General features: G+C 38.3%; 1 protein-coding gene and 1 non-coding gene across 4 annotated transcripts in view; both read left to right on the top strand.

Moving 5' to 3' along the window:
• The window catches only part of RTN4R (reticulon 4 receptor), a 382,116-nt gene that overhangs the window by 352,906 nt on the left and 10,738 nt on the right, over nucleotides 1-18,472 (top strand). The window lies entirely within an intron of this gene.
• Nucleotides 2,487-2,558, top strand: TRNAQ-CUG (transfer RNA glutamine (anticodon CUG)). Its single transcript has one exon. It is a non-coding gene; the product is annotated as a tRNA-Gln (tRNA).

The following is an 18,472-nucleotide window of genomic DNA, read 5'->3' on the forward strand; positions in this document are numbered from 1 at the left end:
CTAGAGGATTTCTACTGTGTTACTCCAAAATTATAAATATATTTATTACATAATAATTTATTATTATTTAAATTATATCATAGGTATGCTATTGGTATTGAGTCCCAGAGTTACAAATAAGAAAGCACTGAAAGTCAGCAGAGTCAATTTTATGATTTTAAAAGTACAAGGATTTAACTTGAGACATGGTTTATAGAAGCACTGGTGTAACAGTGTTAAGAAAAATCTTCTTATTTAAGATTGACACAGCAGCAAGTAAAGAGAAAAATATCTTCAGGGTCTAGAAGATACCCCTGAAAGCTTCGTCCACTGTCAGGCTTGTCCGCTGATACTGACTTTTTTCTTTCTATTTTGCTTTCTTTATCTTTTCTAATAGTGTTTGAAGACTACAGTGATCTCCTTCATGAGTTCTAAAATATATCTAATACCTAGAAGATCTAATCTCTAGTGCACCAGTGTAAAAGCATTATGGCTTAAAGAGTATATCATACAGACATATAGCAGAAAAATAGACAAGGAATTTTCAATAATATTGCTGCAAGAAATGGATTAAATATGTGAGGAAAAACATAAATTCAAAAGGAAGACAAATGTAACATTCAGTATAGATGAAAATTATAAATTAGCGTAGACATTAAATAGAAATCAATAAGGAATCATTTTAAGATATTCAATAATATTAAAACATAAACGCTTTGCAATGCCACTAAACAGCCTCATGGAAATTTTACATTTCCAATGATTATTAATACAAACATTTGGTCACCACACAGTTTACACATTGACGCAGCACATTTTTTTGATTGGCGATACAGTGGGTACGGAAAGTATTCAGATCCCTTAAATGTTTGCACTCTTTGTTTCATTGCTGCCATTTGGTAAATTCAAAAAAGTTCATTTTTTTTCTTATTAATGTACACTCTGCACCCCATCTTGGCTGAAAAAAACTAATATAGAAATTTTTGCAAATTTATTAAAAAAGAAAAACTAAAATATCACATGGTCATAAGTATTTGCCCTTTGCTCAGTATTGAGTAGAAGCACCCTTTTGAGCTAGTACAACCATGAGTCTTCTTAGAAATGATGCAACACTTTTTTCACACCTGGATTTGGTGATCCTCTGCCATTCTTACTTGCAGATCTTCTCCAGTTCCGTCAGGTTGGATAGTGAACGTTGGTGGACAGCCATTTTCAGGTCTCTCTAGAGATGATCAATTGGGTTTAGGTCAGTGATCTTGGGGTTCTTCTTTACCTCTCTCACCAAGGCTCTTCTCCCACAATTGCTCAGTTTGGCTGGACGGCCAGGTCTAGGAGGACTTCTGGTGGACCCAAACTTCTTCCATTTAAGGATTATGGAGGCCACTGTCCTCTTAGGCACCTTGAATACTGCAGAAATTCTTTTGTAACCTTGGCCAGATGTGTGCCTTGCCACAATTCTGTCTCTGAGCTCCTTGGCTAGTTTGACCTCAATATTCTCATTTGGTCTGACATGCACTATGAGCTGTTAGGTCAAGTCCTATCAGTATAATTAAACACATCTGGGCTCCAATGTAGGAGTAGAACCATCTCAAGGAGGATCACAAGGAAATAGACATCATGTGACTTAAATATGATTGTCTGAGCAAAGGGTCTGAATACTTATGACCATGTAATATTTCACTTTTTCTTTTTTAATAAATTTGCAAAAATTTCTACATTTCTGTTTTTTTCAGTCAAGATGGGGTGCAGAGTGTACATTAATGAGAAAAAAAGAACTTTTTTGAATTTACGAAGTGAACACAATGAAACAAAGAGTGAAAAATTTAAAGGGGTCTGAGTACTTTCCATACCCACTGTATGTTGACAGAAATAATGATTTGTCACTAATTTCTGTGCCATGAAAAAATACTTTAGAAATAGATTAATTATCTGCTATGCTATCAACGGTTTTAAGCCCATACTAATAAACAGTTTTTTATGTCATTTTAAAGTTTGAGTAAAATTGGAAGGAAAATGTACAAATGGGAGAGGTGGCTCCATTTTGATTTTCGTATAAAGCATTCTCTCCTTAGTAAACTAATCCAAAGGTAAAATAACAAGTGAATAAATAAATTTATGTATTGGGTGGGGTTACATTTAAAGCTGATTAGTAAACAATGATCCATTCCATTTCATGTTAAGAATTATCCTAGGGCCATGTCCAGCGTGCAATGTGTGCAGATGTGTACCAGAAAGCTTGGTACACGTATCCTAATTTAATTCTTTATGTTTCCTCAATCTGTTAATAACTATGAAGCAAAACTTACTGCATTTAGCTGTTTGATCCTTATCTCATGGATGTCAATCTTGAATATGCAAAACTAAATATGAGCAAAGGAATGGAGCAGGACATTCAAGATGGTGTTGGACAGACCAAACCAATAAGGTCAATGCAGGTTGTAGAGCGCTAAAAAGTGGCTGCCACCAGTCTGTACAGATTTGTCATGGATCCGTCTGGATACATGTCTGGATCCATGGTGTAATGGTTAGCACTTTGGACTCTGAATCCAATGATCTGAGTTCAAACCTCAGTGGAATTAATTTCAGTGCATAAGTTTCATCCTTCCAGCTCAGAATAATTTCTCCTATGTATAGATTTGTCAGCCTTGCAGAAGAGAACCTTGAGATCTTTGATATCCACGGAGGTCCGAGTGTACATCATCCTTCACCATCTGTTGTCTCTTTTGGAACAGGACGTACAGGGTGAGCCTCCAGTTTGTGCTCCTGTGAATGAGCAGGATAATTATGAACCCAATCTTAAGGACATTATGGTTTCTGTGGGTCATTGCAATAATGCGCTATCATCTCTGACCCTGGAAATGGACGATACTAGAGGACATTTATAAGATGAGGCATCATATCCATAAACTCCCAGAAAGAATTACAGCTCTTTAAAAGAGGGTCAGTGACATCAAGGATTTTCCCCACTAGGTGGAACGTACAGCAGCATACTAGAATGCTGGATGAAATCCGCATTAAACAAGATGATTTGGAGAATCAACTCTGTAGAAATGAAAGGTTGGTCAAGATTCCGGAGAAAACAGAAATCTTGAATTCTTCAAATCTTAGAATAGATTCCTTTGAAAAAGAGGTTGTAACCCCACTGTTCATAGGAGAGAGAACACACCGTGTTACAACTAGGCCATTTCCTCATGGTGGCCCTCCTTGCTCACTTCTGTTTAAGTTACTTCACTACAGAGAATGTGATATAATTTTGAAAAAAAAAAAAAAAAAAAAAAAAACAGAGTTCAGCATTGATGGCCCCAGGATTTTTGTGTTTCCATATTACTCTGCAAAGGTGCAGAAAAGGAGAGTAATGTCCATTGACTTCAAAAAGCAGCTGAGAACATTAAAAGCTTTTTACTACACTCTTTATCGAGCCTGGCTGCATGTGGTACACTTGAATTCTATGTACGCCTTTGACTCCCCTGAGATCCCACTATTCTGGCTGGCTCATAATGAGGAAAAAATGCATGTAGAAGATAATCATGGCTGATAGCACTTGCAAAACTGTTGGTAAATAGATCACATTACGGTTTCCTCCTTGCTAAGCTCCTAGGGGAATTGTAAGTTTTTTGTTGTTTTATGTTAGATAAATCTGCAAAGATCTATGAAATTCTCTTCAGAAGTGCATTCTTTTTAGAGGGATTCCAGGCCATGAGTCACTGCTAAGAATTAATGTTTTTGCTACGTTCCACTATCCGCCACTTGCTCCTATTGTGGCCATATACATTTCACAATACCTGCCTTCTGAGGAGGTTACTCGGCCCTCTATGTGACTTATTACATCTTATGGGAGTCTTTACTGAGGCCAGGTGAGTTAGGCTATATTTTGGGTTATTTTTTTGCCTTATTATTTGGGGAAAAAAAGAAACTTGAAATGCTTGATCTATGTCTAATATCTACTGTACACTGGTGTCCTTGGTGCACTTGTATTTTATACCTACTGCACTCCTTCAGCTATTCGTTAATATTAACAAATGGCTAACATAGTCGCTCTAATACCGTGGAATATTGTTGGGTTGGAGACCCCCAATAAGTGACATGTCATGTCTGACTATATAAGGGCGTTTAAAAAATATTCTTTGCCTACAGGAAACCCACTCCACTGGAGCTAAAACACATCAGATTAGTGCTGAAATGGTAAGGCTTAATATTACTCTACTTATTCAGCATAATCCAGAGGAGTTAGTATCCTCATACAGCATAATGTTCCATTTGTATGTCTTGCTAAGGAAATTGATGGGGCAGGCCAATATAGATTTGTAATGGGGAAACTGTATAATGCCCTATGGATTATTGCTGCTTTTTATCTAACTTCTCTGTATTCTCAAGAGGTGCTGTAGAAGATTCTCCTATTTCCCTCTAAAGCCCTCAACTGCCTTCTTCTTCTTCTTCTTGAAATTTTTTATAATTTGATTAATAACTTCCAACATAGGTTTTCTAGAAATGTGGTTGCTCTTCTAATAACTTTAATATCCTTTGGGAGAGTCTAGAAAGAAGTAGAGCTCCTAGATATGTGGCCAATTCGTCGGGATCGGCTATATTCTTGCTACACCCTACTGCACTGTTCACTCTCCCACATTGCTCTCATATTAGATAACTATCTGTAAGACTACTTAGGAGAGTAGATTATACGGTCTGTAATCTCTCAGATCACTGAAAGTTGAGGGTAATAATGTTCTTATCCCCATAATAATGTTCTTATTCACATATGGGAAATTTAACCCTTACTGGTTAAATCTTTTTACTCAGGGAAATAATATTGTTGATCCTTTATCTGAGTATTTCAACTGCAATAAAAGGTCTGCTTCACCACTTATTTTATGGGATGCAATGAAGGCCTTTTTCTCATTAAAGAGGTAAATGCAGTTAAAGCATTTTCTACAAATTTTAGCAGTCTTCTAGTGAGTGAAGTCCAAGTGTTGAGTTCCAATTTACTAAGGATCGTTCATCATCATCCTGAAAATTGCAGGATTCCCAGAATCAGATGAAACAACAATTATTCTCCACAGCCAATAATAAAAGATTCTTCCAAAAACAAAGATATATTAAAGAGAAAAATAGGGTGGGTCTTCTTCTAGCTACTGTCACTAAGGCACATCAGGATTCTTCCTTTTTTGCAGAAATTAACTGGTACACTTGTTCAGTTCTCAACTAAATTACTTAAGGGCTTTAGATATTTCTAGGATTCTTTTCACACTTCACAAGCACATCTCACACCAGAAGTACAAAAAAATACTAAGCAACTTTTTGGACCCCTCTTGCTCTGCCTTAACTATCACATGAGGACTCTAAGTTCCTTTATAGTCCTATTACAATGGAAGAGCTGGAGAACACACTGGACTAAATGGCAAACAACAAATCACCAAGTGAAGATGGCTTACCAGGGCAGTTCTTTAGGAAGTGAGACCCTTCTTTCTAAATTATTGAAAATCTATAAAGATGCCTTAAATATGGGTAACTTCCACCATCTGTTCTATGACTAACACTGTTATTGTAGTCATCCCCAAACCAGAGAAACATGCCAACTCCCTGACTCATACCGTCCTATTTCACTTTTGATGGTAGATATCAAAATCTACAGTGGGAAAAAGTATTTAGTCAGCCACCAATTGTGCAAGTTCTTCCACTTAAAAAGATGAGACAGTCCTGTAATTGACATCATAGGCTGACCACAACTATGAGAGTCAAAATGAGAAAAAAAATCCAAAAAATCACCTTGTCTGATTTGGCAAGATTTATTTTGAAAATTATGGTGGAAAATAAGTATTTGGTCATTAACAAAAGTTCATCTCAATATTTTGTTATATATCCTTTGTTGGTAATGACAGAGGTTAAACGTTTTCTGTAAGTCTTCACAAGGTTGGCACACACTGTTGGTGGTATGTTGGACCATTTCTCCATGCAGATCTTCTCTAGAGCAGTGATGTTTTGTGTCTTTCGCTGGGAAACACGGACTTTCAAATCCCTGCAAAGGTTCTCTATGGGGTTGAGATCTGGAGACTAGCTAGGCCACACCAGGACCTTCATATGCTTCTTACAAAGCCACTCCTTCGTTGCCCTGGCAGTGTGCTTTGGATCATTATCAAGCTGAAAGACCCATCCACGTTCCATCTTCAATGCCCTTGATGATGGGAGGAGGTTTGCACTCAAAATCTCATGATACATGGCCCCATTTATTTTTTCAGTTGTCCTGGTCCTTTTGCAGAGAAACAGCCCCAAAGCATGATGTTGCCACCCCCATGCTTCACAGTAAGTATTGTGTTCTTTGGATGCAACTCAGCATTCTGTCTCCTCCAAACACAATGAGTTTTGTTTCTACCAAACAGTTCTACTTTGGTTTCATAAGACCATATGACATTTTGAATGCTTCTTACAGCATTTTTTACTGTGTTCTATTTATGGTGTTTACTGATCGGTTAATTATTATTTCTATATTTTAATATATCAGACTTTTAGGGATGTGGACATTCTAAATATGAGTATTTAAAAAAAAATCTTTATATTTAAGGGGGGAAAAGGGAGATGATTTGAACCTTTATGTTTTGTATTGTTTTTTAAACTTTCTTTTACTTTTAACTGTATTTAATAGTCCTCTTAGGAGACATGAACCTGTGATCATCTGATCACTTGTGCTATACACAGCAACACCACAGTGTTGTTGCACATTGTAAAAATCACGGTCACCTTTGAAACCCAACCAAAAGCTGGTTTTCAAAGGAGCACAGTGATTACAATCAGAGCGGTCTTCAACAATCCCTCGATGGGTGCATAGAATAACGAACCCCTATGCTAGGACGCTGTTAATGATGCTGTCAGAGTTTGACAATGGCATTTAACAGACTAACAGGAGAAGCTCTGCTCCATCCACAGCTATTACAGACAATTCTTTCTATGTTACAGCCATTATCTGTCAGGTAATGGGCAAGTTCACCCTTTGAGTCTGTTCCACACACCCACTACCAATTTGCACCATACATGTAAGGTGGATGACAGTAAGGTGTTAAAGTTTTCCTGCATGTACTAAACCAAGGACATTAAAAGGTGCTGATCAAAGATTGTGTCAGTGTGGGCTCTGTATTCTGAAATGTGTGTCACTTTGTGCAAAGTTGGTAACAGATGAATCATTGAAAAGTAAGCAAATGCATGAAAATGAACAACAAAACAGTTTTTGTCTTCTTTTTATTGATGTGGAGTCAACTTTTCGTTTGAAATACAAGCGGACATAGTGTACATAGTAATGATGTTATTAAAACCGAGAAAATAATTGCCAGGACAGGGAGAAAATGAAGATGTAATATGAATGTCATCATCCTGTATCAAGCTGGGCATGCTGACATTGTCTAGTTACAATAACCAGTTGTTGTGCAATCTGGAGCTTTCCAGCCATGATTTTTCGACAATATAAAACAGAATTAGGCTTTTTGTAACCAGTTTAAGCTGTGTAAAGTTTTTGCCTACATTCTGGAATAGAATATTGAATCAGAACTCCATACAGTGGGTTTTACTGTTATATAATTCATATAAAATTGCAATGTGTATGATATAGGTTTTTTACACACTTTTTTTGTTGTGCATTTTAATTTAGCATCATTTAGTATATGTATTTTGGTGCAAGAGTGGACAGAGACAGAAGATGGCCTCAGTGCAAGAATGGAATATGGGCCTTTTCCAGTCAAATATTTCATCATATTTGATCCATTTATGTGCTGCTTTGCAGTTAGAAGTGATCCCTTGTACTTCTTAGGCCCTTGTGTGTTGTTTCGTATTACAGGTTCCAATAGTATGTCCACCCCGGTTTTGGTACGGTATTTCATGTTTTAGAGAAAAAATGTCAAAAAAGCCTTGATATATTGCTGCTGTGAAAGATGCAGTTGTAATAGGACATCTGGCTCAACAGGAGGGCCCAGCTTCTTGGTTTCAAAGAAGGAATTCACCCCCCACCAACTAGTTCTTACAGGAAGACCCCCTGCTTGATCCAAACCATGCGGTCTAACTGCTTTGTTGAGTCAGCAATTATTTCATAAAGAGAATATGGGCTTACCATATTTTCTGGCCACAAACCAGTTATATTTCTGAGATCCCCAGAACATGGCATATGCTCGCCTGCGTCTTGACCTGTTCTAGCACTCGAGCATGGATATACATAGAACAGCCAGTGGAAACCAGATAGAAAAGCTGGTGCCCATGCAGATCTGATGGCATCAAACTGGCTTCCCAGGACTGTCTATTAAGGAATTATGACTCATCTTAGGTTTTGGAGTGTTTTATCTTCCAGAGGCAAGGGGAAGGGATTTAGGCTCAGCCCAAAGTGCAGGAGTGCAGTGACCGAAAGGGTTAAATGCTCTTGTAAAGCGTGGTCTATTTTTTTTCTCTGGGGAGGTTGCAATAACATATCCTTTGGTAAGAAGTCAAGAAACAGAGGAGACCACCAACCTCCCATGTGGCAGCCTCTCCCCCAAAATCCAGGTCTTTCATCTACTGGTAATTGACATATATTCTGCTTGGCAAGTTGCAGGTTTGCGACATGTGGTGGCAGCACAGGAATTTTGCATGATCTCTCCGGTGTCATCCTTCACAGCTGCATTTTTAGAAAAAGTAGAACAAACTTGAAAACAAAAATGCCATAAGCCAAAATTCTATTTTTGGAGGAAGTAACATACAGTGGGGGAAATAAGTATGTGATCCCTTGCTGATTTTGTAAGTTTGCCCACTGACAAAGACATGAACAGTTTATAATTTTATGGGTAGGTTAATTTTAACATTGAGAGATAGAATATAAAAAATAAAATCCAGAAAATCACATTGTATAAATTACATAAATTTATTTGCATTTTACAGTGACAAATTAGTATTTGATCCCTCTTTCAAAAAAGGCTAAATACTTGGTGGCAAAACCCTTGTTGGCAAGCACAGCAGTCAGACGTTTCTTGTAGTTGATGATGAGGTTAGTCACTGTCATGAATTGGCAATTCTTTGTTTGTTTTTAATTGTTTTCATTGAGTCTGTACTATGTTTTTTCTTTGCATGTGTGTTTCTTGTGATTAATAATAAAACATTGTACTCCGATTATTGAAATTTGGGGTGTTCCCAACTTTGTGGGCAAGTTGCTTTTTCTCTTTTGTCCTTCATTATTGTCATGTCCTCACTAAATGAACCGGGATTCATGTAGCTTAACAAGCAGCTAAACCGCTATACAGGGTCTAATAAGGGCGACAGTAGTTGAATCTGTGCTTTATTGAATGTAGGGTATATTGATGTGGTGAAACTACAACAAAACATATAAATACAATCAGTACTGGGTTCATAGGAATACATATATACATAACGTACATTATCTGCACTATTAGCTGATCAAGGGAGCTAACTAATCTGGCTAATATGAGATAGGGATTATGTACAGGGAGCATGTAAAATACCAGCGATGCTGACGCAAGGGGAGTGGAGAAATGAGATGTTCACAAAATACAGTCTTGAGAGGAAATGGAAGAACTGGAGGGAAAAATGGGGGCTGGACTTAACCACGATGCTTTGCAACTTACCAGGGTGCTTTGCAAACCTTCCCAAAATGCATTGTGAAGAGAGGGAAATAGAATTCAGGATGTACAGTGTATAATAACATGCAGTTATGACTTTGGTCAGTAGATGGAGCCAAAAACAATGAAAACATTAAATCTATGGCTGAAACTGAATACTATGGATATTCACAGCAAATCAATGTATATATTATAAAAATAGACAGTTAAAGGTTGTGAATTATGTCAGAGACAGAACAATTACAGTACCCATTAACATGCTCAAGGAGAACTCCGGTTTTGGTATAGCATAGTGGTGCCCTCCATATCTCCTCTTTCTTGATGATGAGGTTTGCACACATGTCATGAGGAATTTTGGTCCTCTCTTCTTTGCAGATCATCTCTAAATCATTAAAATTTTGAGGCTGTCGCTTGGCAAATTGGAGCTTCAATTCCCTCCATAAGTTTTCTATGGGATTCAGGTCTGGAGAAAGGCTAGGCCACTCCATGACCTTAATGGTCTTATTTTTGAGCCACTTTGTTGCCTTGGCAGTAGCTGTATGGTTTGGGTCACTGTCATGCTGGAAGACCCAGCCACAACTCATTTTTAATGTCGTGGGGTAGGAGGTTGTCACTTTTTTCGGTTTTGCGCTTTTAATTTTCGCTCTCCTTCTTTCCAGAGCCATAACATTTTTATTTTTATTGGTTTTAGCATGTTGTGTACTCGAAAACGGGAAAAAAAATTCCAAGTGTGGTGAAACTGCAAAAATCCCACACTTGTTTTTTGTTTGGCTTTTTTGCTAGGTTCAATAAATGCTAAAACTGACCTGCCATTGTGATTCTCCAGGTCATTATGAGTTCATAGACCCCAACATGTCTAGGTTCTTTTTTATCTAAGTGGTGAAAAAATACAAAGATTGCTATAAAAAAAAAGTGCCCCATTTTCTGAGACCCGTAGAGTCTCCATTTTTTGTGATCTCGGGTTGGGTGAGGGCTTATTTTTTGCACGCCGAGATGGCGTTTTTATTGATACCACATTTATGCAGATACGTTATTTTGATCGCCCATTATTGCATTTTAATGCAATGTTGCGATGACCAAAAAAAGTAATTCTGGCGTTTTGACTTTTTTGTTGCTACGCCATTTAGCGATCAGGTTAAACCTTTTTTATTGATAGATCGGGCGATTCTGAACATGGCGATACCAAATATGTGTATGTTTGATTTTTTTTGTTGCTTTATTTTGAATGGGGAAAAGGGGGTGATTTGAAATTGTTTTTTTTATTTTTTTATATTTTTAAAAACATTTCTCTTTAACTTTTGGCATGCTTCAATAGCCTCCATGGGAGGCTAAAAGCTGCCATACCTCGATAGGCTCTGTTACATAGAGGCAATGCTCAGATCGCCTCTATGTAGTAGAATTACAGACTTGCTATGAGCGCCAACCACAGTGTGGTGCTCTTAGCAATCCGGCATCAACAACCATAGAGGTCTCAAGGAGACCTCTGGTTGTCATGCCGATGAACCGATGACCTCTGACCACGTGACGGGGTCAGCGGTGCGAGTGTTTCCGGCCCGATGGCGGGAAGCGCCATTTAAATGCCATTGTCAGAGATTGACAGCGGCATTTAACTATTGCCGTCACATCGGCTGTTCAAATAGCTGATATGTCCAGGCTTTGATGCGGGCTCATCGCCGAAGCCCACATCAAAGCAGGGGATACTGACATCGGACGTACTATACCGTCCAATGTAAGTAAGGGGTTAATGGTTGGTAGGGGATCAAATACTTATTTCTCACTGCAAAATGCAAATAAATTTATATAATTTATACAATGTGATTTTCTGGATTTTATTTTTTATATTCTATCTCTCATTATTAAAATTAATCTACCCTTAAAATTAGACTGTTCATGTCTTTGTCAGTGGGCAAAATTACAAAATCAGCAAGGGATCAAATACTTATTTCCCCCATTGTATATTACTATATGATCAAAATTTTTAACTTGCTTCAGTATTTTGAAAACAACTCCAGCCTATGGTATATGGCTCTCTATGAACTAGACTAGAGCAATCTAATAATAAAGGAAGCCAGAATCTGACACAATTGAATACAGGTCACTGAACATGGCATCCTGTATTTTGCATATGGATCATCATATACAGGGGGTGGAAGGGAAGTCTATATATCAATGTACTATTTATTTTTACTTTTCAGAACTTACTGGAGTTGTTATATTTATTTAGTCTTTTTAACAAGAAAAATAATACATTATATAGAAACTAAAAAACTAAAAGCAAAAGACACAAATATCCTAAACTAAAAAGTAAAAAATAAACTGCAAATAATGCATAAAGGTAATAATAATAATAAGGGTATTTAGTAAACTTAATTTTGATCAAAATAATGTGCAAGCCATCCCGCCACGTCACGGCAACCCTTGTGGGACAGTCCTACTCTAGTATTTAAAACCTTTTCACTTGCCAAGTGAGGTGAATGTGAACCATTTTTTTATGGTTCACATTACTGTCCCACAAGGGTTGCAGTTTATTTTTTACTTTTTAGCTTAGGATATTTGTGTTTTTTGTTTTCTCTGGTTAATGGTCATGTGTTAATATGCACTTACATTGTGCATACACATTAATTTACTTTTTCAATTCAGACTCCAGTTTTTTATTCATTTCATTGTGCATTCAGTGCATATATGGGTGTGACCGCCCTCTTTCTGAGCTGGGAAAACCATCCTGTCTGGCCTAAGCTTTTACTAGTGGTTCAGTCGCTTGATCCTTGCTCACATTCACGTCACTTGGCAAGTGAAAAGGTTTTAAATACTAGAGTAAGACTGTCCCACAAGAGTTGCCGTGACGTGGCGGGATGGCTTGCACATTATTTTGATCAAAATTATGTTTACTAAATACCCTTATTATTATTATTACCTTTATGCATTATTTGCAGTTTATTTTTTACATTTTAGTTTAGGATATTTGTGTTTTTTGTTTTTTCTTGTCTCTGGTTAATGGTAATGTGTTAATATGCACTTACATTGTGCATACACATTAATTTACTTTTTCAGTTCAGACTCCAGTTTATTATATAGAAACTGTATAAAGTTGGGTATAGTATATACTAATTCTGTAAATAGTTAATATCTCAAATGATTAATTAATGCTTTACATCTATGAATAGACAGCTAATTACTTCTCACTTGCCAAGCTTGCGACTATTTTTCGAGGTGGTAGTTGATGGCCATCTGTGTATACAGGTTGCTTATTACAGAAGGTCATCTGCAGATCCATGTTATATTACGTTTCTGCATGGAATGGTGGGATTAATAATTCTGTGACTTTGGGAACACTTTGTAATATTCAATGGTATATATAGCTCTATAAATTCTCATTAACAGACTTACTATCGTTTCATATAGAACTGTTCAAAATTACATTTTCTCTTTTTATATTAATTGAAGAACTGGTCATACTTTTATCACTGCAATAGTTTTTTATTTTTTACCACTATGCATGTTTTATTATTTTATTAACTATCACGTTATATTCTTCTTATTATGTACCAAACATACATGATTTATTTATCCAAATATATATATATATATATATATATATATATATATTGTGGTGTGACTGGTGGTCATGTGGTTAATGGAAGGTATGTGTCACTGGGATGGGAGATCCCTGTGATGTAGCCCGGAGTGTTTTCTTAAGTAGTTATTGTTCACATATGGGTCCGGGCTACGGGTAGCTTTGAGAGTTGGGAGGGTCAGGCTACCCATGTACCACACACTGTGGTGAGGGGGCTCACTGTACCCCGTTTTGGCTGAAGTTATGTGTGGTTGTGAATCTGCAGGACCTGTGATGAGGTCATGAACATGTGACTAGCCATGTGATTGGTAACTGGGAGTGGTTACAGGCTATCTAAGGAAGGTGTGTTGTACAGGTGTGAGAGAGTGCTAGGAGTCTGTCAGTGTAGACAGAGCTCCCAAGTTCCAGGCTAGGACATCGCATAGCCTGGGGAAGCCGTACCGGCAACTCCGAGCCAAAGGGAGCTGACGGTCTTGAATACCATGTGATACTGACCGGGGTCAGAGAGAAATGTGTACAGGATGCCTCTGCGGTAAGAGGGATCTGGGAACCTGCGTGGCAAACAGGTAATGGTCTCGAAACCGTGTGATACTGACTGGGGTCAGAAAGAGACTGCGTGTGAACTGATATCTATCGGATGCCTCTGAGGACAAGAGGGATCCGCAAACCTGTCTGGGCGATCGAACAGGTAACGGTCTTGACAACCATGTGTTATACTGACCGGGGTCAGTGAAAGACTGTGTGAGAAGTGGCTATAGGGTGCCTCTGTGGATAAGAGGTACCCGGGAACCTGTATGGCCGATACCAGCAGGTAACGGACAGGTGTCCATGTTATACTGACCGGGGTCAGCGAGAAGTATTTTCAGTGAAAGACTGTATCTGTATTCATGTGCTAAAGCTTAATGTTTAACAGACAGTGCAAATGGCTACTGGAACTGTCTTAGTAATAAACTGAATGGCTTCATTTTAAACCCTGATTGTGCCAGTGTTTACCTCAAAGACCTGCAAAGTGAGTAATCCCCGTCCACTCACATGGTGGAATATATATACATATCTTTATATCAGCACAATTTTTTTAAACAATTTTATTCTTTGTTAGGAAATTATAAGGGTTAAAAGTTTATCAGCGATTTCTCATTTTTCCAACAAAATTTACAAAACCATTTTTTTATGGAGCACATTACATTTGAAGTGACTTTGAAGGGTCTGTATGACACAAAATACCCAAACGTGACACCATTATAAAAACTGCACCTTTCAAGTAATTCAAAACCACATTCAAGAAGTTTTTTAACCCTTCAGGCGCTTCACAGGAATTTTTGGAATGTGGAAATAAAAATGAACATTTAATTTTTTTCACAGAGCTTTACTATAGATCCATTCTTTTTTTATTTTCACAAGGCTAACAGGAAAAAAAATGGACCACAAAATTTGTTGCACAATTCCTCCTGAGCATGGCGATACAACATATGTGAGGGAAAACCACTGTTTGGGCGAATGGTAGACCTCGGATGGGAAGGAGCGCCATTTGACTTTTTGAATGCAATATTTGCAGGAACTATTAACAAACACCATGTCTTGTTTGGAGAGCCCCTAATGTGCCTAAACAGTAAAAATCCCCCACAAATCACAACATTTTGGTAACTAAACCCCTCAGGGAACTTATCTAGATGTATGGTGTGCACATTAAACCCCCAGGTGCTTCACAAAAGTTTATAACAATGAGAAAATAAAAAAAATCACATTTTTCCTACAAAAATGTTCTTTAACACCAAGTTTTGCATTTTCATAAGAGTAACAGGAGAAATTGTACCATATAATTTGTTTTTCAAATTCTCCTGAGTCTACAGATACTCCATATGAAGGAGAAAACTACTGTTTGGGCGCATGGCAGGGCTCGGAAGGAAAGGGGCGCCACTTGACTTTTTGAACGCAAAATTTGCTGGAATCATTAGCAAACGCCATGTCCTGTTTGGAGAGTCCCTGATGTGCCTAAACAGTGGAAACCCCCCCACAAGTGACCCAATTTTGGAAACTAGACCCCTCAAGGAATGTATATGTGTGGTGAGCACCAAGTTTTTAATTTTTCTAAGGGCTAATAGGATCAATTTTTAAAACAAACTGAGGTCCATTTTTTCCTGAGTGCGCCAATATCCTACATGTAATCGGGAAGTACAGGCACAGTGCAAAGCTCAGAAGGGAAGAAGCACCATATTAAAGTACAAATTTTACTGTTATGGTTTGCGGTTGCCATGACCCACTGGGAGAGCCCCTGAGGTGCCAGCACAGCAGAACTCCCCATAAGTGACCCCATTTTACAAACTACATCTCTCAGCAAATTAATCTAGGAGTGCAGTGATCATATTAACATCCCTGGTGTGTCACAGAATTTTATACCATTGTGCAGTGAAGCAAAAACAATTACATTTTTACCACCAAAATATTGTTTTAGCCACAGATTTTACATTTTCATACAAAAAGTGAGTAAAAATGGCACCATAATCTGTCCAACAATTTGTACTGAACGTGACAATACCCCATATGTGGCTATATAGTACTGTTTAGCCACACAATGAGACTCGGGAGGGATGCAGCGTTATTTGACTCCCGGAGGACAGATTTTCCTAGAATAGTTTGCAGACTCCATAAACAGGGCCTTTAAGTGCTAGACGAGCAGAATTCCTCACTCAAGTGACACTATTTTGAAAATTATACCGCTTTGGGAATTTATCTACAGGTGTAGTGATGATTTTGACTCAATGGGTGTTTTCCAGAAACAAGCAGAAGTGGATGGATGTTGCTGAGTGGAAATTGCAAACTTCTGTTGTAGTGACCAATATTCTGTAGTGACCAGTACCTTATAGTGACCAGTACGTTATGCCCAGCTTATGTTTCTGGAGGCACGCATCCGTAAATTAGGCGCGCTCTCATTACTACAGAAATGACAAACATGTGAGTGCTATATGTTGTTTAGGCACACTGAGGCTCAGATAGGAGGGAGGCATTTTGATTTTTGGAGAGCAGAAATGCTGAATTTGATTTGGAGGGTGAGGAGCCATTTCGCTTTTCCAGTGCCTTTAAACTACCAGTTGCATGGAAGTCCCCTATATTTCCATTAACCGGTGATGGACCTGAGTGGGGATTTGTTTTTATTGTGGATTCATTTGAAGATTTTGTTAGGAACATTTTACATAACGTTTGGGATCACATTTATACGACGTAGTGCGCTGAACATTTACACTTGGGATTCCATCTAAATCTCTGAGTGACGTGATTCAGATGAAACCCCCGAGGGATCCATTCACTGTAATGAAGCAGCAGAGTTACTCTGGACTCGGTCTGGCCTCTGTTCAGTGTTGTCCTTCTTTTCAGAGGTGCACAAAAGTAAGGCCGACTGCACTTTCTTGCACGCCTAAATTGACGGACACAGCCGGATCATAGGCCAAACATCATCCACAGTGCCTCTATGTGCCTCATTATAGGGAATCTTTCCCCTGGAATTCTGTCTCAATCACATATTTCAGAGATTTACATGGAAACCCTGGTATAAGCGCTCAGCACACAGCACAGAATAAATGTGAGCTGAGCCTTACTGCGATCTTTGGGAGGCAGAATTAAAAAATCAACAGCAGGTGAAGAATTACTTTTATTCATTTTTTCGTTGTTCCTCGTGTGGTACAAGTGATTAGGCAACTTTATTTTTCAGGTCGGTGAGATTTCAGCGATGTCAGATTTATATCCGGTTTTTATGTTTGGCAGCTGTTACACAGTAAAAGATGCTTTTCTTTGCAAAAACTAGTTTTTGCATTGCCATATTTTGAGAGCTAAAATTTGTCCATATTTTGGCAGATGGGGTCATGTGAGGGATTGTTTTTTGCAGGACGAGTTTACATTTTTATTGGTACTGTTTTCGAGCACATGAAATTTTTTGATCCCTTTCTATTCCGAATTTTGGGAGGCAAAATGAACAAAAACCAGCAATTCAGGAATTTTTTTTATGTCATTCCGCATGTGGTAAAATTGATAAGGCAGCTTTATTCTTTGTGTCAGTACGATTACAGCAACACCACATTTAAATACTTTTTTATGTTTTGGCGCTTTTACACAATGAAAACTATTTTAAAGAAAAAATAATTTTTTTGCATCGCTTTATTCTGAGAGCTATACCTTTTTTTATTTTTCTACTAATGGAGCTGTGTGATGGCTTGTCTTTTTAGGAACAGTGGAACAAGATGGTGTTTTCAGTGGTGCCTTGTTTATTTCTATTCGTCTTTTTTATCACATAAGCCAGATTCACTGATTCAGGAGGTCGGCAGTGACAGGAGGAGTGGGATGATTCTGCGGCCCTGTCCTCTAAGAAGATGTCGGCGCCGGTGAGCGGCGGTCCCCTCTCCCATACATATCCCTGCTGTGGGCTTTGGGAAAATGACCCCTGCATGTGAAGCATGCAAAGGTTGTCTCCAAATATCTCAATCTGCGCATGCGCCGCCTCTGGTAGCCATTTTGCCTGAAGCCCACCTCAAGGATATGTTCATGAGAGTAGACCTCCGCTTACCAGCACCAACATCTTCTGAGAGGAAGTGGCCCACAGCATCACCCCACTCCTGCCACCACCGTCGTCCTCCTGAATCAGCGACCCTGGCTCCTGTGACCCTGCTCCACCTCCACCACCCCCCAGGTAAGATACCTTCGGATTATAAGATGCACCCCCTTTTTCCTCCCAAATTTGGGGGAAAAGTGCATCTTATAATCCAAAAAATATGGTACTTTAAATTTGTTGAGTTTAGTTTATGGAAAGTCTGAAGTTATCACCTCAATAATTATAGTAATTAACCTGTGACCACCTCTCCCTTTGTTAGTTGTAACTTTTATCTTTATTATACATTTATCCTTCAGGTATTTTTCATATGCATAAGGATAGAAAATTAGGCTGAAGATACATGGGTAAGACTGATCATAGTTTCATGAGAATTAGCTAGGACCCCTACAAGTTTGGACTGCAGTGATCACAACTTTTGCCACTATCTGAAGCATATTAAAATTTAAGTTGAGACTCATTTTCAGAAATGTCACATGTTGCTTTTATTTTCTTGGCTTTAAAGAAGACTTCTCACCCCTGTCAAATGTGGTCAGTTTTTGCTTTAAGTTACTCCCACTACATCTCTGACCACTTTTTCAAGTCGCCCAAATGCTTTCAGAGATTTGGTCCTTCTTTTTTATTTAGTAGTAATATTTCTGGCCTTTACGAAGGGGCATGGCTCTCAGTATTCTCTGGGGGAATGTCTTTAGTCTGCTCTATATAATTAACCTGTGACCACCTCCCCCTTTGGTAAAGACCACA

This window comes from Dendrobates tinctorius, unplaced genomic scaffold, assembly GCF_039654945.1.
Source record: "Dendrobates tinctorius isolate UK_male_01 unplaced genomic scaffold, ASM3965494v1 ptg000073l, whole genome shotgun sequence".
NCBI classification, from domain to species: Eukaryota; Metazoa; Chordata; class Amphibia; order Anura; family Dendrobatidae; genus Dendrobates; species Dendrobates tinctorius.